Source organism: Lycium ferocissimum, chromosome 9, assembly GCF_029784015.1.
Source record: "Lycium ferocissimum isolate CSIRO_LF1 chromosome 9, AGI_CSIRO_Lferr_CH_V1, whole genome shotgun sequence".
NCBI lineage: Eukaryota > Viridiplantae > Streptophyta > Magnoliopsida > Solanales > Solanaceae > Lycium > Lycium ferocissimum.
This window is the reverse complement of record NC_081350.1, coordinates 26,384,531-26,405,864: the sequence shown is the minus strand read 5'-3', so window position 1 is coordinate 26,405,864 and position 21,334 is coordinate 26,384,531.

Genomic DNA, 21,334 nt, shown 5'->3' with positions numbered 1-21,334 from the left:
ACTGGTCAGATTTTATTTAGCTTTTGATTGTTGATTTCACATTTTCCGATTATAACAATGAAATCGATTGGACTTGGCTTAGCTTTTAATTGTTGGATTTATATTTTCAGATTGTAACAAAGAAATTGATTAGATTTAATTTAGATTTGATTGTTGGATTTATTGGCTTAAAAAGACTGGAAATTTCTTTTTGAGAGAAAAAACTTGCCGAGAGAGAGAGAGAAGATGAGAAGAAATGAGGGGATTTTGGTAGAAGACAAAGAGGTCCCTATATTTAACGTGTTGCATCAAATAGTAAGGGTATTTCAGTGAATCAAAAAGTGGGTACAATACTAACTTACTACCTTAATGTAGTAAGTTAGCAAAACTCACTTTTTGATTCACTAAATTTTTTTTTAATGACAAAAAAACCCGTAATCGCTACTTTTTGAATGCGAACATGATAAATTTCACTCCTATGCGATAGCCCGCAATTTCCGTCAATATGATTCTCATTTTCCTCACCTCTTCTTCTCTTTATTTTAAGAGAATTTTCCTCTTTTAGCCCTTCTTTCTCATTCATGTAAACTCAAAAGAGAATTCATATCGAAAAATCAGAACCGAATCAACTGAATGAATTCAAAAATATTCTAGCCAAACTGTGATGTAGGGGTGTCAATGGTACGGTTCGGGTGGTTATTTTATAAAATTTATACCGTACCAATTTTTCGGTTATTTCATTTTGTATAACCAAAATTAGACTTTTCGAAACCGTCCCATCATGTCGGTTTCTTTTCGGTATCGGTACGGTTCGGTTAATTTTCGGTTTTTTTTTTTTTTAAAAAAATAAATCATATTACAAGCATTAGTAAAATTAGTAAAGACACAATATCATGTATACTTCTATAGGACTTTGACAAAAACTCTCTAGATATTTTTACTGATTAAAAGGTGATGAATCAAGAAAACATGAAAGACAACAAAAATAGATATTGATCCCTCTATTTTACGGTAGTGTAAAATAATATTAAGCAAAAACAAAAGATATATTTTAGATCGCTCGAGGGGGAAAAGTCAATCAAGAATTAGATTTAAGAACCAAGACTATTAAGATTAAGTATCCAATAAGAGAATTTAAAACCATATGACAGGAAAGATATCTAATACCTTGTAGCTTACTAATTACTACTAGACTCGAGATGCTTGAACTAATTGAATTTCAATAGGACTAATATAATAGGCTTAGAGTTAGAACTTGAGGTGTTAATTATGTTGCCAGCTTTTAGTCATTTTCATCATCCCAAACCCAAACCGAAAATTTTAATATTTTATTACATTTAAATTTAATATATAAAATATATTTTACACATATAAACTTATTCGGTTCGGTTCGGTATTTTTTCGGTTTATTTTTATAAAATTAAAAACCTACCTAATTATTCGGTACGGTTATAAATTTATATAAAAACCGTCGGTTTTATTAAAAGAAATCTAAAAATCGGTTCGGTACGGTTCGGTTGGTTAAATCGGTTTTTTGAAAACCATTGACACCCCTACTGTGATGTGTAATCGATTATAACCAGAGACCCCTTTTGATTAGTTCAAGAACCATTTTATTAGATTCATGACTAAACTATGATTGGAATTTTTGTTTTTGCTACTGGTGTTTTAAAAGGCAATTTCAGGCCTCGCCTCGGCGCTCGCCCCGGGGCGAGGCACTGACAAAACGCCCCGGGGCTCACGTTCGGGACTTAGTTCCTGTGACGCTTACGCCTCAAGCGCCCGATTGTATGCCCTAAACACGCCTAACGCCTAACGCTCGGGGCTCACCTAAAAGTTCTTCCTTATATGTTAAATTCCTTAATTAGAATCGTTGACCCTTATAATTATTTAACAAATGAATGATACTTAATAGTTTTTCATTTATAGAAATAAGAAGATTAGGTATAACTCAAATAACAAGTCGTAGTATTGCATACATTTGAGAACATCGTGAAGGTGAATATCATTTTATATTTCTTTTAAAAATACATAACCGAATTGTACATTTTTACTTGTCATTATTCTTTTGTCCTATGTATCAAAATTATCATATTTTATTATTTTGCTATTTGAAAGTGATTTTATTTTTATTCCTGAAGGAGTTACGTTTTAATTATAATACTGAGATAAAATGAATAGTATGATAGCAATATTGTTTTAAGAAATTGTGATTTTTTCATTCCTTGAAAGTTAAGATGTTATAGTTGATTTGCATTTCATAATAACTTTTATTTCATTGTATTGTTTATACTCATAAAATTATATTATATATAATTACAAGTTGTAAGTGGCGTATAATGGATTGCTTTGATTAGTTTTTTTTTTTTAGGATCAAGCATTATATATATATATATATATTTCTTTTATTTTTTATGTAATTTTACCTATTTAAAAGTATTTATTGTAATTATATTATTTTATGAAATACTAAAAATTAAATACCCATGGGGCTTACGCCCCGTGCCTCCGAACTTACGTCGCTCGAGGCATATGTAAAACGCCTCGCCTTACGCTCCCGCCTTTTAAAACACCATTTGCTACTCATTAAAAAATGGTAAGTGAGAAAAGCTTAAGTTTAAGCCATGGGAATATAGTAGATTTGCGTCTCTTCATCTCGATAGAACAGAAGATTTCTGAAAGAGCAATGACCAAACATGACTACTGTTCATCCTCCACACTCAGACCCAAATGAAAAACTTTAAAACTCAAACTCAAAAGAATTTACACCTAATCTGATCACCAATTAAAGCTAAACATGGAGGCATCCAAACGGCTATGGCATCAGTTGCGGCATCAGAAGAAGTCGATACTCAAGTAGTGCGGGATCTAGGATTTTCATTCAGGGGGTTCGGAAAATAAGAAGAAGCTAAATATAATTTATTCAGGGTGTTCAAAAGTTAATATATGCACATAAACACAGAATATTTATTCTATATATACACTGTAATTTTTTGCGAGGGTGTTCACCCGTACTCTTTCCGAGTGTTCGGGTGAACACCCTCGGCCCTCTTTAGATCCGCCCCTGTACTCAAGCTATGAGAAGGAGGGCAGAAGGAATGAATCTTTTTTTTTTTTGTAATTCCAAAATGGTCCCTGAATTTTAATAATGGAAAAAAAAAGTGAAGACATTTAAGGGAATCAAAAGATAAGTACAATGCTAACCTACTACCTTCATGTAGTAGGTTAGCAAAACTCTATATATATTTACTTTGATTTGCAAATATCAAAGTAAACGCCTAAAATTTATGTCAATGACATCGCTCTCTAGCAAGCATCAGTTGGTTCAGTGCTCTGGGATCAATCCTCCCGGAGCGTATTTTTAATCAGCTGGGTAGCCTGATATTGAGGAACTAAAACCAATTAATTGACCTGAATTTCGCAGAAAACTGAAAATGAAAATCTATATCTATATATAATATAAAGCTAGGCATAGACAAGGTAATGTGACACCTCTATATGGCCTCCAATAGTATTTATCCTTTTTTCTCTTCAATCTCTATTTTACTAAATAAATTTAAAAATTAGAGGTTCCTCCCCACATATAATAAAGACTCGCTCACCATTTAATAGCATTAATGTTTGTCATTACTTCCCTTATAATTATTGTAATTACATTGTATTAAATTTATTAGTAAAAGCAATGAACCTTCCCTCATTCAATTCAAATATATGTGTGTGTATATATATATATATATATATATATATATATATTTTTGACTTTTTTCCCTATATTTTCCCATTTCCCTATATTTTCCCATTTATCTTCTTTTATTAGTTGAGAATTAAGAATAAAAGTTACAATTATTATCATTCATTATCCCAACTTTTCGTATATTGAAAACCAAAACTCATATGCATGTACTGATTTCTGATTCAATTGGTATTCCCTGTTAATGGTCCTTCTGTTACACCTCGGAAATTTCATGTCGTTGTGTCCTAAATGGACTAACGCAAGCTTAAGGCAAACATGAATCTCTTGTGACTACAAGAAGGGTATTTGGCAACTTTAAAGTATATACGATAAGATTTTTAAGTTATATGGGTTGGTGAAACTAAGTTCGTCGAAGGAAGTGAAATATAAGTTGTGTTTGAGAAAGATTTTATAGTTATCGAGCTAACGGTTAGTAAGGTCTTGAGGATGAGTCATAAGGTTCCTTGGATTGTTAATGAAGTGTTAAACAAGTGTTAAGAAGGTTTCGTAAGGATCGGAGATCAAACGAATCAACGAGCTTAGTTCCAACGAATCAACGAGCTTAGTTCCAAAAAAAGGGGGGATCATACGGCCATTTATACAACCCGTATAAATTATACTGTCCGTATAATGGACCGTATAGCCTGTCCACAGAAGGGTCATCCACTGGAAGTATTATCTGAGTCACATATACGGACCGTATAACATCGACGGGCAGATTTTTAAATGTTATAAAAAGAGGCCCCAAGTTCATTTTGACCATTTTTCATCTTCTCCAACTTTCTCAAAACCTCTAGAACTCTCTCTATATCATACCAACATAAATCCAAGAGAAATCAAAGATCAAACACCAAAACTCAAGAGAATTAGGTGTAGACAAGCTTATTAGGGTTTGTAGAAGGCAAGATTTTCTTTGGAATTGAAGTTGGGATTTATCTCAAGTGAATAATGTTCATCCAAAGATCATTTTTATATGGTTAAAGGTGAGTTTTACATTTATTTCATGTTATTAAGAGTATTTGGTTGTTGAATAACTTGAATGAAGGAAGGAAGAAGAGTATGAAGCTCAAACATGGATTTAAGGATACTCTTGAATACTAACTTGACTTGAGTCGTAATTCTTAGTATAAGATGAGTATAATCTTGTTATGAATGATGCTAATGATACCGAGGAAGTATTATATGAAGAATGAATATGGTGTTGTATTGCAGTTATGGTTATGGATGACCTTAAAGGTAAATTTAAGAAGTAAGCAATGTTTAACTTGAAAAATCTATTGATTATGATATTATGGGAGTTTCTATGATGTTTGGGAGCTGTTTCATTATATGGAGAAAGTTGTAGAAACAAAGGAGATGCTACCCAATTTTCGTTAGCCTTTTTAATCGCTTTAGCTTAAATTCAAGCATGTTTCTAATGATCTAATTTAAGTACGAATCCTCTTGAATGTAGAATCGTGAACTTGGAAGGAAAGCGTCTAGTCATTAAGGAGACATACAGGTATGTGAGGCTAGTCCCTTCTTTCACAAAGGCATGACTCTTATACATTCTATCTTCCATGTATTCCATGACCTTGTTACGTTCCCAAAGCTGAAATATTCATGATTCCTAAGAGTCTCTTATGAGCTAGAGATGAAACGTGTTCTGTGATAATGATGATCATAACGATGTTATTTCTAGAGATTCCAAAGCCTATGAGACGAGGCTATTATGAGCTTGATAACATTAATTTAGTGATTTCATTGATATTATTTTGTGTTGTTGCCTCACTTCATGATATTAGTTCCTTCAAGGTGGGACATAGCGACGATGATGATTCCATAATGTAACCGGAGGTCACCGACCTTACGTCACTCCGGTATGATTATAGCTTTAATTGGGCTCACATGCATGCTTATTTGTATATATGATTATACCGGGCCTATTTGGTCTGCGATTACCTACGGCGGCGTAAGTGGGCGGCTTATGGCTAATGATAGATGCACCGAGCCTAATTGGCCGGGCAGTCACCACTAGTGGGCGGCATGAGATGACTATCCCGGACGCGGGCTAGTGATGATATATATACTTCAGACAGCTTACTTATGTATATGTATATGTGTTATGATGTGGTTTTAAAAGTAAAAGTTAGCATGCATGACTCTGCCTTAAGAGGCAATCAGTACAGGTTATCCTTTATCTTATACTCTCTTATTTCCTTGTTATGTTGTTGTTCATGCCTGTTATACCTCGCACTTTCAGATCATGAGCATGCCACGTACTTCACCGCATTAATGGAATATCAGAGACGTCCCATAAAGTTTTGGAAGGTACAAGCCATGGGAAGTACGTAACAATGAAGTAAAGGATGAATTACGATCTCATAAGTCGTAACCTGGAAGGACAACCTTAGAACCAAATGAAATGACTATTATCAAGTATGATCAATGATAAATATCATGTATGGAGAGTTTATGAAGATTCTGGGACCAAGCAAAGCGGAGAAAATAAGTTTGTCAAAAATTTGGAAAAAAAAAGTTGGCAGAATTCTGGACAGAGATTTGGGTCAATTTTGGAGGGGTATATCTCCAGGTATATAAGGAGTTTTAAGGTCTTTCAAAAGCCTAAAATAAATTTATTTGAGTCTAGTTTCCAAAGCAACAAACCGTTTGTCAATGCGACATCGGAGCAGGGAGTTATTGACGTTACAAGTTAGGCGGATGGAGTAGAAAAATGCTGCTACAGTAACCGGTGCTAAGAACTCGACCCAAACATACCTATAAATACCCCTTTAACTCATTAATTTTCACCATCTTCTCATCCTTCATATTTCTAAAGAATTCTTGAGAACTCTTGAGGGTTCTATAACCTTCCATAACTCTCCATAAATTTCCATAAACTTCCATAATACTCCATAACCCTCCATAATCTTCCACAACCTTTTCATATCATCAAGAGAGAATATCAACATCAAAATCTCAAAGAAAATTCATGGAAGATGATTGTTCTTGTTTCTCTTCAAGGTGGTGATGAACTTAGTCTTGGAAAGGGTGAATAAAGTGAAGTTCTTCCACTTTAAGGTATGTTTTTTCTACTATTATTTACATGATTGAGATGATGTAAAGGTTTAGAAATTTTTAGAAAGGAAAGAATCATAGGAGAAAAGTCATAAAGAGTTGAATTGAAGTTGATGGCCATGAGGTGAGTTTGAAAGAGAATTTTGGATTAATTTGAGATTAAATTGAATATAATTCTTTGATTATGATATTATGGATGTTGTTATGGTTGGTTTGAAAATTGGAGAAACATTGTGTGGGATGTTTTATGGAATATATTGGTATTGATATTATTGTTGATGTTGTTGGTATTGTTTGGGATTTGTTTTGATATTTGGAGGAGGTAAATAAAGGAGATGCCGCCTAATTTCGGCAGATTCTAAATAGATTTCATTTGAATGCTTGAGACAAGTGTGTGATATTGAGCCTAATGATAATATCGATGGTTCACATGTAGAGTCCCGAGCTTGAAAGAATAAACGTTGAACGACTAAGGCGACCAAAAGGTATGTTAAGGCTAGTCCCTTTCTTTCAAAGATATGATTCCTATGTTATGATTCCATATATATTTCCATAACCTTCTTACTTCCAAAAGTTAAAAGTTCATGATTCTTAAAAGCTTCTTATGATGTTAAAGATGATATGTTTTCTATGATGATTATGATGATGATTATTTAATGGTTAAAAGTCCAAGTTTATGAGATCAATGATGATGAGAAAGTTGATTTTTCTCGATTTATTCATTGTTATTGGTCTTACCTTATAATAATTTTTACTTCAATGTGAGATAGAGCGATGATGATCATTCCATAATATAATCGGAAGTTACCGACCTTACGTCACTCCGATAGAGTTATAGCGTTCTTTGGGCTCTCACGCATGCTACTTATATTATATATATATATATATATATATATAATATACATAGGGGATATGGGGAAAGGTGAGGCGTTATATACGCATGACCACCTAATCAGCTGGTATATTATGATATTGTCCCGGACGCGGGATGCCCGGGCACGGGATATATGGTTAAATGGATAGGGCCGTTCGTTCCTCGGCACTATTATGTATATAATATATAGATGGATCGGGCCTTCATTCCGCGGCAAAATGATATGCTTTTGATCCAAGCCGCACGTTCCGCAAAGAATTCTATTTTATGTATACGTATATGAGAAATGTTTTAATGAAAGGAAAGTTAAGCATGCATGGTATCTACCTTAAGAGGCAATCATATGTATAGGTTATTTCCTTACCTCATGTTATGCTCTATATTTCTCATTATGTTATTTTTCATGTTCGGTATCTCTTACTATATTATTATTCGTGCCTTACATACTCAGTACACTGTTCGTACTAACGTCCTTTTGTGACGTTGCGCTCATGCCCGCAGTAGACAGTAGATGGTTCCCGATTCATAGGAGCTTCAATAGTGGAATCTCGTGAGCGCTCCACTTACTTCGAGTTCGCAGCTTATTGATATTGGTCTCCATGGCCACTTGTATTTATGTAGAGGCTCGTAGACATGTATGTACGCTTAGACATTTCATAACCCTATCGGTTCATATCGTTTGTAACATTTTAGTAGCCTTGACGGCGGTAATGACGGGCACAATTGTCGAAGATTATACAGAGACGTGATGTTATATTGCATATATATATCTTTACGTATTATGATATCCATGAGCTATCTTTATGGTCCACCCAGAAATGATTATAAGATGTATGTTTAGAGGTGCTCGGCGTGTTAGCTCCGGGTGCCCGTCATGGCCCTCTAGTTAGGTCGTGACAAAAGTGATATCAGAGCCGTTCATCCCAGGGAGTGTCTGCGAGCCATGTCCAGTAAAGTCTTGTTTATGGGTGTGAAGCGCGCCACATTTATAAGCAACGCCACACTTATAAACAAGAGGCTGCAGGGTATTTAGGAACCATTGACCTTTCTTTCTCATCTTAGATTATGCCATAGAGCTAAACTATAGGATGTGATGTCCCTGACTCTAATCCTAAGTGTTTTGATTATGGACGAGCAGTTGATTATACCGCTACGAGGTAATTGATAAGAATTGAAGTTGTTACTCTGAAAGGCATGTTTCTCGCCTTATTGATATTAATAGAATTGGATATAAGAACTCGAGCTAGATGTTACGAGCATTTGTGATCGCCCTGTGAGGCGCTGGATGTGTTTTCTGGCCGGGTACAGAAACGAGGCAAGAAGAAGTATAAGGAAACTCGCCGAAATTTTTACAAATTGAATTGTTTGAATGTCTATGCTATAGAGAAAGAATGGAGGGGAAATGTGACAATCGGATGTTTCGTAAGTCATGATTGAATGAATCATTATGAGACGCTTTCCAAGAGAAGTTTTAGAATAGTTTTATTTTAATTTAAGTGGAAGGACCCCCGGAGGGGAAAAATGATTAGTAATTAAAGGAGTTGGAATAAGTGAATTTAAGATTTCCGAAGATTCGAGATTTATTAAAGATATAGGGAAAGTTGACACTAAGAATTCAAATGCAAGATACGATTTATAGATTAGTGAGTAAGAGATAAAGACAAGATATTGATATGGGAAAGGAAGTTAACGAGTAGGGGAAAGTTTTACTCTAGAAGTTTATACATATACATAAGCTCAGGACGGGTTGATGATAGGCACACAGGCTGTTTTATCAAACTTTCCCAGGACGAATGGGTTACATTGGGATTTAGAAGTCGCTAATCATTGGACTTCAAAGGAATTCTGAATATTTAATTGATAGAATTATTATCGTTTTTCGGATCGTTTATATAACTTCAAAATGTGATGTTGCTTGACCGACGAAGTTAGTAGAGATTGTATTAGGAATATGTAGAATTTCTTGGTCCTTAAGAAGAGCTTTACCTTAATTTTTTTTAGGTAAGGTTGGATTATAGAGAAATGATTGTCTTATGGGATCATTTATATAAGGATTCTGAAGATAGTGATCGTTGCTGTGAAAGTAAAGGATGCGAGGTTGATTATTTTTTACCAAGAGAGGTACAAGTACGAGTAAATATTTTTAAGTAAAGTTATAGGATTCACGTAGGGACATAGTAAAGATATTCATTTAGACATACAAGAAAAAAAATGAGACACCCGAATAGCCCGAGGGAAATTAGAAGATAGCGAGCTTTACAATTGGAATTCCTCTGGGAAAAGAGAAATTTTAAAGCCACAGATTCGGGACAAAATCCAATGGCAAAGGCATATCTTGCAAGGTGGTTAAGGTAAAAAGATAAGTCACGACGACTACATCAAGAGTATAATTATGGATGTTACGACTTGTTAAAAGTATTAATCGTGTTATATGAGGTAGCAAGCGCTAGAAGAGAAGAGAAAATTAAAGGATACATATAGCGTGATACAAGGGGTATTAGAAAAGAATGTTAAAATGAAATGAAGGGGAGAGAAACTTGACAAGGAAAATGTATCAAAGGGTTAGGTAATATATATTTGAGGAAAAGGGACGAAAGAGGTAAGCAATGATCAAATTTTGATCAACGGAGGTAGTAATGTACGTGACAAAGGATGAGCGTGAGGACCCCTAAATCAATCTATACATTTTCATAACCAGAACCAAGAAGGTTGTAAATAATGAACAAAGGTGCATCCTTGAGAAGAAACAAACAGTCTTGGCGAGAGCGACGAGAAAATTTTAAACTCCCGAGACTTTGACCAGAGGATGGATGTGAACCCATGATCGGGTACGCCTATTTAAGGGAAGAAAGTACCCCGAGAAGAGATTTTCAGTGTTAAAAGAGATTCGCACTCGTAACGAAACACTCCAAAGTTTCCTAACCTAAGAGTAATGGATGACTAATGAAAATAGGCATTTTACAAGTAAAAGAAACTATGAGGATTAAAGGAAGGAGAAGGTGTCAATGAAATGGTTAAAGCGAATTATGTGGCCGCCAACAACAAGGAGAAGGTTAGCGAATCAAAGAGGCTTGCCCAAAGGAAAACAAATTGAAATTATAAGACAATAGTTATGTGAAAGATGCAAAGATGCGATCATGAAGAAAACCGACTTTTTTTAGATATATATTTATATATGTGTGCACAAGTTGTAACATCATAAAGGAAAATGAAGACTCAACGAAAGAAGAAAGGAAAGGGTGTACTTTGCGAGGATTTCATGATAAGAGCAAGAGCCGATTAACACTAGAAGGACTATGATGCATAGCTATGATGCAAACAAGTAGTTAAGGAGAATTACGGGACAAAATGAGCTAAGCAAATGAAAGGACGAGTCGTGGGAATGGATGGTGTTGAATATCAACTTTCAATGGTATAGTAAATACATAAATAGGAATTGGGAACCTAGAGCAAGGAGAATTTCAAGGATATTAAGAGGATAGTCATGGAGAAAGACTAGGGCTAAAAGAGCGTGGTATAGTCGGACACTCCATAAGGGGCCTAATGAATTCCGATGTCCCCATTAATTCATTAAACTAAGGGACTACTACTTATGAGAGGTAGAAGTGAAAAGACAATAAAAAAAGGCATTTGGATTGTATCCGATATGTATAAGCATTTTGATTTGATACAAGAACCCAACTAGCAAAAAGGAAAACAAGTTAAACCACGCAATGAAAAGAACTCCGGCATTATATGGAACAAAGGAGTCAAGGATCGCTAAGGTCGGCCGTACGACTATCAAAGACGGTGAACACTCAAAGGTTCTAAGATATGAAAACATCCTTTAAAAGGGGGGAAGAACAAATTCTGGGGCTTCTAAGATGAGCTACAATATTCAAGCTCAAGAAAGGGAAATCTTAGCAAGTAAGAAGAGACGAAAGTTTTAACAAGAGGAATAATTATAGGTAGTTCAATGATCTCCAAAGAAAAGAGAGATAGTGTGCCTATGGATAGCAAGAAGCAGTGTTACCTGAGATTAGAAAGTACCTCGCAAGTCGTGGAGTCACAAGTCGCCAGTCATATCAAATGTGAGAGTATTTGTTATAGAACCATATAGACAATCGTCATGATGCAATGGCCGACAAAAATTGGTGTAAGGATAATGATGGGGAGTCAAAGAAGAACATCAGCTAATTTAAGTCTCAAATGATCACCGGTACAAGAGAATCAAGGACTTAAGAAGGAAGCATACTCGTACCAAAAGGAAGTTATGATTAAGTAGGATTTTATCTTAGTTCCATGCTTATGAGTTTATATTGCAATTATGCTAAAACTGAGGAGAGGAAATTGTAGGAAAAGTTCAGGTATGAATAGAATGATATTGTAAGAAATTAAAGAGTTCGACCAAGGAATTAAAAAGGAGATGATATGGTATGTATATAAGGTCGACGCAGTACAAAAAAAGGATAATCTAAAATAGCACCAAAGAAGCAAGCAAGAAGAAGGTGCCATATCCGAACGAGAGAATTTGTCTACTAGTAGAGAAATAAAGAGCAAGGAAAAAGAGTACAACAATTAAGAGTGCTCATAGATCGGCGGGAGCCGTAGCAATGGCGAGTTAAAGACCATCTTAATGGCAATAGGTCCGTGGACAAGAATTCAGATATCGCTGACCACCGAGTACATACATAAGAACGCGAGGATACGGAACTAATGAATGAGTTCGACAAAGAATTGGGAGAATATGAAAGAAGACTAATGAGCCATAGTATAAGAATATGGGATCGTGAACTAAAGGAAGACAACCATTTCAAGAAACTAATGAAAGAGTCGTAAGCTCGCAGGCTACAACATTCGAGGACGAATGTTTCTAGGATGTTACACCTCGCACTTTCAGATCATGAGCATGCCACGTACTTCACCGTATTAATGGAGTATCGGAGACATCCCATAAAGTTTTGGAAGGTACAAGCCATGGGAAGTACGTAACAATGAAGTAAATGATGAATTACGATCTCGTAAGTCGTAACCGGAAAGGACAACCTTGGAACCAAAGGAAATTACTATTATCAATCATGATCAATGATAAATATCATGTATGGAGAGTTTCGGAAGATTCCGGACCAAGCAAAGTAGAAAATAAGTTTGTCGAAAATTAAAAAAAAAGTTGCGCACTCGGGCAGAATTTTGGGTCAAATTTGGAGGGGCATATCTCCAGGTATATAAGGATTTTTACAGCATTTCAAAAGCCTAAATGAAATTCTTCGAGTCTATTTTTCAACGCAACAAACCGTTCGACAATGCGACATCGGAGCAGGGAGTTATGGACGTTACAATTTAGGCGGATGGAGCAGAAAAATGCTGCTACAGTAACCGGGTGCTACAGTAATCCGACCCAACACATACCTATAAATACCCCTCTAACCCATTAATTTTTATCATTTTTCACCATCTTCTCATCCTTCATATTTCTAAATAATTCTTGAGAACTCTCGAGGGTTCTATAACCTTCCATAACTCTCCATAAATTTCCATAAACTTTCATAATACTCCATAACCCTCCATAATCTTCCACAACCTTTTCATATCATCAAGAGAGAATATCAACATCAAAATCTCAAAGAAAATTCAAGGAAGATGATTGTTCTTGTTTCTCTTCAAGGTGGTGATGAACTTAGTCTTGGAAAGGGGTGAATAAAGTGAAGTTCTTCCACTATAAGGTATGTTTTTCCTACTATTATTTACACGATTGAGATGATGTAAAGGTTTAGCAATTTTTAGAAAGGAAAGAATCCTAGGAGAAAAGTCATAAAGAGTTGAATTGAAGTTGATGGCCATGAGGTGAGTTTGAAAGAGAATTTTGGATTAATTTGAGATTAAATTGAATATAATTTCTTTGATTATGGTATTACTGATGTTGTTATGGTTGGTTTAAAAATTGGAGAAACATCGTGTGGGATGTTTTATGGAATATATTGGTATTGATATTATTGCTGATGTTGTTGGTATTGTTTGGGATTTGTTTTGGTATTTGGAGGAGGTAAATAATATAGGGGAGACGCCTTCTGAATTTCGCATTCTAAATAGATTTCATTTGAATGCTTGAGACAAGTGTGTGATATTGAGCCTAATGATAATATGGATGGTTTACATGTAGAGTCGCGAGCTTGAAAGAATAAACGTTGAAAGACTAAGGCGACCGAAAGGTATGTTAAGGCTAGTCCCTTTCTTTCAAAAGGCATGATTCCTATGTTGTGATTCCATATATATTTCCATAACCTTCTTACTTCCAAAAGTTAGAAGTTCATGATTCTTAAAAGCTTTCTTATGATACTAAAGATGATATGTTTTCTATGATGATTATGATGATGATTATTTTATGGTTAAAAGTCTCAAGTTATGAGATCAATGATGATGAGAATATTGAGCTATCTTCTTGACTTTCTCTATTTTATTCATTGTTGTTGGTATCACCTTATAATAATTGTTCCTTCAAGGTGAGATAGAGTGATGATGATTATTCCATAATATAATCGGAGGTTACCGACCTTAAGTCACTCCGATAGAGTTATAGCTTTCTTTGGGCTCTCATGCATGCTACTTATAAAGATTATATATATATATATATATATATATATATATATATATATATATATATATATATATATATATGTATGTATGTATGTATATGTATATAGGGGATATGGGGGAAGGCGAGGCGTTATAGACGCATGGCCACAAGGGCAACTCGGTATATTATGATATCGGGGCGTGCGGATGCCCGTACGCCGATATATGTTAAATGGATCGGGCCGTTCGTTCCTCGGCACTATTATGTTTATAATATATATATGGATCGGGCCGTTCATTCCGCGGCAAAATGATAAGCTTTTGGATCGAGCTGCACGTTCCGCAGCAATTCTATTTTTCCGCAAGATTCTATTTTATGTATACGTATATGAGAAATGTTTTTATGAAAGGAAAGTTAAGCATGCATGGTATCTACCTTAAGAGGAAATCATATGTACAGGTTATTTCCTTACCTCATGTTATGCTTTATATTTCTCATTATGTTATTTTTCATGTTCGGTGTCTCTTACTATATTATTATTCGTGCCTTACATCCTCAGTACACTGTTTTTACTGACGTCCTTTCTTGTGAGCGCTGCGCTCATACCCGCAGGTAGACAGGTAGATGGTTCTGATCCGTAGGAGCTTCAACAATGAATTCGTGAGCGCTCCACTTACTTCGGAGCTGCAGTTTATTGGTATTGGTCTCCACGGCCACTTGTATCCTATGTAGAGGATCGTAGACATGTATGTAAAGTTAGACGTTTCATAACCCTACCGGTTCATATCGTTGTGTAACATTTCAGTAGCCTTGACGGCGGGCAATGATGGGCACAATTGTCGAAGATTATACAGAGATGTGCTGTTATATTGCGATATATGTCTTTACAGATTATGATATCCATGAGCTATCGTTATGGTCCACCCATAAATGATTATAAGACGTATGTTTAGAGGTGCTCGGTGTGTTAGCTCCGGGTGCCCGTCATGGCCCTCTAGTTGGGTCGTGACAATGCTTTACATACTCAGTACATTGTTCGTACTGACGTCCTTTCTTTTATGAACGCTGCGTTCATGCCCGCAGGTGGTCAGGAAGACGACACAGACCCCTAGGAGCTTTATCAGCAGATATACAGGGGCACTCCCCTACTCTGGAGTTGCAGTGTATTAGTATATTCTTTTGTGTACATATTTGGGGCATGGCGGGGTCCTGTCCCGTCTTTATGATTATAGAGTTCCAGTTAGAGGCTTGTAGATACTTATGTGTGGGTAATAGATGTTATATGATCTCTTCAGTGTAAACTCTATATATATCATTTTGTCGCCTTCTGGGCTTATGTACATCTGTGTATATGTGTATGTTGAGAAGTAAATGAAGGAATTTCCCGAGTAAGCTGTGTGTTCAGGATGGTATATGTCCAGGGGAATCGATGATAAGGTTAGCAGGTGGTGCTCGGTAGGCTAGCTCCAGGTACCCGTCATGGCCCTCTAGACGGGTCGTGACACCTTTATAGCTCACATTAATTACAATAAAATGAAGGGTCAAGAAAGTTTGAGTGACTCAAAATATATATAAAAGACAATCTTGTTCTGTTCAGATGACTCATGGATTGTTCTCCAACACAATATTCTTATATGCTACATGTTTACACATTATAAAGGCTTTCAATATTCTCTTCCATATAACCTTTGTGAAGAAAAGAGAAAGGATGCTGCTATATGACCCCAAATTTTTGTACATGACCTCTTCATATTTCTGCAGTGTTAGGATTACATAATGCATTCATCTTCTATACAAAATTTGTATTTGTGCTCAACTCATGTATTCATTGCTTTTTGTTAGAGAAAAAAAGTTAAGTATTCATTTTGAGTTGGCTCCTTCTCAATTCTGTTCTTAATGCCATGAATCAGCTAGGGAATACTGACTTTGAGAAGTCATCATCTGTTATTCAGCAAAGGGGCATTATAAATATTTTTCCCCTTTAACAGCAGGTCTTGGTGTCTTTTTTAAGCAAACAAAAAAAGGTCTTGGTGTCTTTCAGTAGGCACTAGCACAACCATTATGCTAGCTATATATCATGATATGTTTGTTTGCTTATAATATTCTCCAATATTTAGTAGCTTAATATGAAGTAAAGTTGCAGAAAGATTCTGAGATGTTGTACATTTGTAGCGTATTCTTTTAATCAATTTTATCAAACGTGTTGGTCAATAGTCGTTGCACTTGGCATTCAATTTCTAAATCACAAGATTTTTGTAAACTTCATTTAGAAAATTTTTTCTTCCGTTAACTGAAAAAATAAACAAAGCAACAACTACACGGTGCATCTTGATTTTACAGAAGAGTTTAACTGCAATCAACTTAACAACCTATTCCAACTTCCTATAAAAATAATAATTAGAACTAATAACAACTGTATATATCATGATTGGAAGGGAAAAAAAAAATCACTGATCCTTATTATATGATAAAGTTTTCTTTATAAAATGAGCTCAAACTTCACCTTTAAAATTGAGTGAAGTGTTATCGAGATCTCTATAATTATGAAACTATAAGAAATTAGTCCATGAATTATTTTTAATTTTGCGTTTTTGTTTGTTTTTTTCATATGTATATTTTCAGCGTACATTAGATTTTATATTTTCATATGCACGTCTTACATTTTATTACAAATATTTTTATTTTTATTTTTGTTGCTATTAAATTTTATATATTTTTATATCAACTAAATATAGGAAAGATGTAGTATGACCGCGTGAAGCGCGATTTAGTTAACTAGTTAGAAGATATGCTAGAAAGAGATTATTTAAGCAGGTTTAAAACATAATCCTTTCACACTCAAATTAAATTACGCCTGAATCATTTTGCATGGCAACTTAAATCATTTTTTTTTTTTTTTTTTTTTTTTTGGTTTTGAAGACAACTTTAGATTAATATAATTAAGAGTACACAGGTAGTTGATGCCCAAAGGCATCTACATCAGACAAGGAAATCCTACACTAGATACCATGGGAGATATAGAGTCCCATTGATTTCCTAAAGGATTATTAACAAAGGTCGATGACTGTACTATTGAAGCTGTGGAGACTGTTGATGTAGAACAAAAAATCGTTGCAGCGAGCTCTCCAATCTGACATGAGTAAAATGCTTCTGACCATAGAACTAGATATCTTTAAAGAAAATGGGGGACCCTACTTTTATCTTTGTACATCATTATTATCTCATGCCGGTGAAAAGATTGATAAGGACGATAAGTTTTTTATGCTACATATATCTCTATGATGATTGAGCTCCTAGAGATAATGACTTGAATTTGCAAAAGTTTGAGTTGAATGATTTTTCTTGTTCTTGATGTAAATTAAATCTTTAAAAAGTATGTCACCTATAAATTCAAAATTTACATTTACGAACATTACTAAGTAGGATAGGACGGTTCAAAGAATTACAAAAGATTAAGTTCAAAATATCAGTTTTGCACAAGTTCTTAAAATGGGACAAAATTTAAATATCAACATAAAAGTACCTCGTTGTGAAAATTTCCTAATATTTTGATAAGATTTTGTGGATCAATTTTAATTACTTAGTTCAGAATCGATCAATTTTTTCTCGATTTATTTCCGATTTTGCCATGGCGCACTTTGTACGCCCCTAGATGCAAGAATCATCATCCAGCAAAAGTAAAAGTCTCATATAGAAGGCCTAATCCAAATGAATATGGACCCGTTATTAGTGGTTTAGTTTGACTTGGTTTGGTGTTAAAAAAAAAAAAAAACCGACCATAATTGGTTTGGTTTAGTTTTGGCTAAAAAAAGTCAAACCGAACCAAACCAACCCGACATTTCATGTATTCAATTTTTAAAATATTTTATACATAAAAAAATATTTATTTGTAATGTAATTTATAAACATTTCTTAAATTTTTTTTAAGTAATTTTTATCTATTACTATATTATTGAAGCTGAACTAGAATTTTGAATGTGAATAAGTTTTATATCCTATGGATGTTAGTAACTCATATAAAGTCCAAAACCAAAAACCAACTCAACACTAATACTAACAAAAGAAATTCAATTTACCACTATGAATGACAATAATGTTGGATATCTATTCTTTAGTTTTGCATAGTTGGTTTAGAGAGTGAAAATATATAACTTAAGTTTTTTTTCTTGTCATGTAGTTAATACTTATTAGCCGTACTTATTTTAGTAGCATGACTTAGTATTTTTAGATTATGGTCATTTTCTTTATGGCTTATTAATTAGCAATATTTATTTTAATCGATTTTATTATCTTTTGTTGAATATTTTAATACAATGTCATTACTCTTCTCACATTTTGTGTTATTTTCTTATGAAACACCTTAATTACATAGTTGTATCTTGCTAGGACTAAAGAAATATTTGAAGTAAAAGTTTATATGTGTTGTATAAAGACTATCCCCAAAAAACCCCGAATAACCCGAGGTTGATAACCCCGAATTTTATTGGTTTGGTTTGATGTATAAATTTAAAAACTCGACGCAATTGGTTAGGTTTGGTGTTTAAAAAATCCGAAGCAACCCAATCCATGTACAACCCTACTTGCGTCCAATAAATTCTAGCACAATTTTAGTTATCTACATGTGCAAATCTGAAATAATTGTTGAAGAAACTTGGCCTCAAAGGAGATAACTGCTTAATATAAGGGTGAATCCTTACTTTTTGTCGTCCTCACAAACCTAAAAGCTTAGGTCAGATGTTATCTAAAAAGACAACTTAGGTTGTGAAGATTCGTACAATGAGCTATGTAAATCGTACCTTGGAATTTAGTCTTATCTCCATACCATCACCATTAGCTTTTAAATAAACATGTGTATTTACTAAGGAAATCACTATTGTGTATTTCTTCCTCTCGTCCTTTTCATTAAAAACAACGCTATTCCTCTAATTGCTCATTTCCTATCAGTCTCCCTATAAATTCGATTCGCGCCGCGTAAGGCCCATTCAAGAGAAGCGCTCCCTAACAAGTATTTTTCCATACCCAAGGCCCGAACCCGAAACCTTTGATTAAGAGAGGAGTACCCCTTTCGGTTGCACCACATTTTTTGGTGGTTCTCCGTTTCATTCCACTACAAATTTTTCCAATCATTTTAAAAGCCAGTCACTCAAATAAGTACAACACCTAGCCAACACATGTACAACACGTAAAAATTTTGAACTGCAACATTGAATATCCAAATGAAGATAGCGAGGGTTGCTCGTATGGTAAGCACCCTCCACCTTAATCGAAGGTTGTGGATTCGGTTAAGACAATCGCAGCAAAAGGGGGGCCCTCGGCCTTAGGGAGGGCGGAGGGTAAAAGAAAAAGAATATCCAATTGAAGACCTAATTTGATCTCTATCTCTTTATCCCCGATTCTTGTCCTTCTAAACGATACAATATTGCTATCATGGGGTTTGAAACCTGTTGATGTTAGCTTGCCAATTTTTCTACTATCACTAGGAAAGTTATTTTTCTCATTTTTAAGGAACTTATTTTTTTACAAAACCAAACATGAAAAAATTGAAAAACATTTTAAAGTTTTCCTCCCATATCGAACACACTAGGAATGTGCAAAATCCGGCTTAACCGACGAACCTAACTGAGAAAATGTTATTGATTTATGGAGGTATCGATTATTGGGTAAACGGTTTTTAAAGTGGTTTTGTAAATATTTTTATTGGACTATCGGGCTGTTTTCCGATTTTGAGGTTTTAGTTAAAGGTTACAACAATAACTCAATAAGATTATATTAAAATTACCTTTTTATCTCTAATTATATTAGTGACTTTAGCTTTTAAATACAAACTCTATTTCCTAAATTCTTACTTTCGTCTCCAGACCCTATTTACGTGAGCGAACTTTAGTTCTCAAAAATTAGGTAAAGAAAACAAGTTTGTTTTAGGAAATAACGTCTTTGAATTTGCTTCGCTTTGTAATTTGTGTAGATTTTTATGCATGAAGGCAATGTATAGTCGTCCTCACAAACCTTTGGTGGGGCCTCCTAGAAGAAATTCCTAATATATCCCAAAAGCTTAGTCCGTGATGTTATCTTAAAAAGACAACTTATGTAAGAAGATTTGTACGATGAGCTATTGCAACGGTACCTTGTACTTGAATGTATCTTCATGCCATTACCATTAGCTTCTAAATAAACACATGTATTTACTAAGACAATCACTATTTGTAATTCTTACTGCCCTTACATAAAAACAGCAGTTTTCCTTTATCTTTTTTTTTTTTTTTAGGTTTTTCCACCAATGTTGGCATTACAGATTAAGCCCTACTAAATTCGGATGCGCCGTAAGGCCCATTCGGCCAGGAAGCTTTACCTAACAAGAATTTTTCCATACCCAAGACTCGAACCCGAAATATATGATTAAGAGAGGAGTAGCCACTTCCGCTGCACCACATCTTTTGGTGGTTTTTAGTTATGCCTTAAGACAATGTCTCCATACCTTGCCTTGTGATTTATTTATTTTTTGGCTGAGCAGGGGTTCGAACCTAGAACCTTGGGGTATTTTTGGCCACCCTTTTAAGCGAAGGGCAAAAATTAAAGACCACCCCAAAAGAAGGGCAATCCGCTAAAACAAAAAATGATTTTTATCGTCGGGCCAAATGACACTAGTAATTACAATAGGCGATTAAAATTTAGTAATGCCTTATTTTAGTGGTCTTTCATTTTTACCCATTAAATTGGTGGTCTTGAATTTTTTCCCTTTGTTAGAACTCCTTGGTTCCGGGTTCGAATCCTCACTCAGTCAAAAGTTTAAAAATAAATTAGCAAGGTAGAGTTTGGATTCGCAATGCAATCTTTGCCTCAGGAAGAGTTTGAAACTCTACCTTAAGGTAGAGTTTGCACTCAAACTCTGTCTGATCAGGTAGAGTTTTGAGGCATACTTTACCTTTGCCTTATACCTAAAGGCAAAAGTCTGCCTTAAGGCCTAACTTTGACCCGAACAGGCCTAACTTTGCTACAAAACATTGTCTTGTGAAATAGACTTTTTTTTTTTTACTGAGCGGGGATTCGAACCCCAAATCTCATGGTATTAGGCGAAAGGGACAAAAATTAAAGAGCACCAATTTGAGGGCCAAAAATTAAAGACTAGTGCATTTGAAGT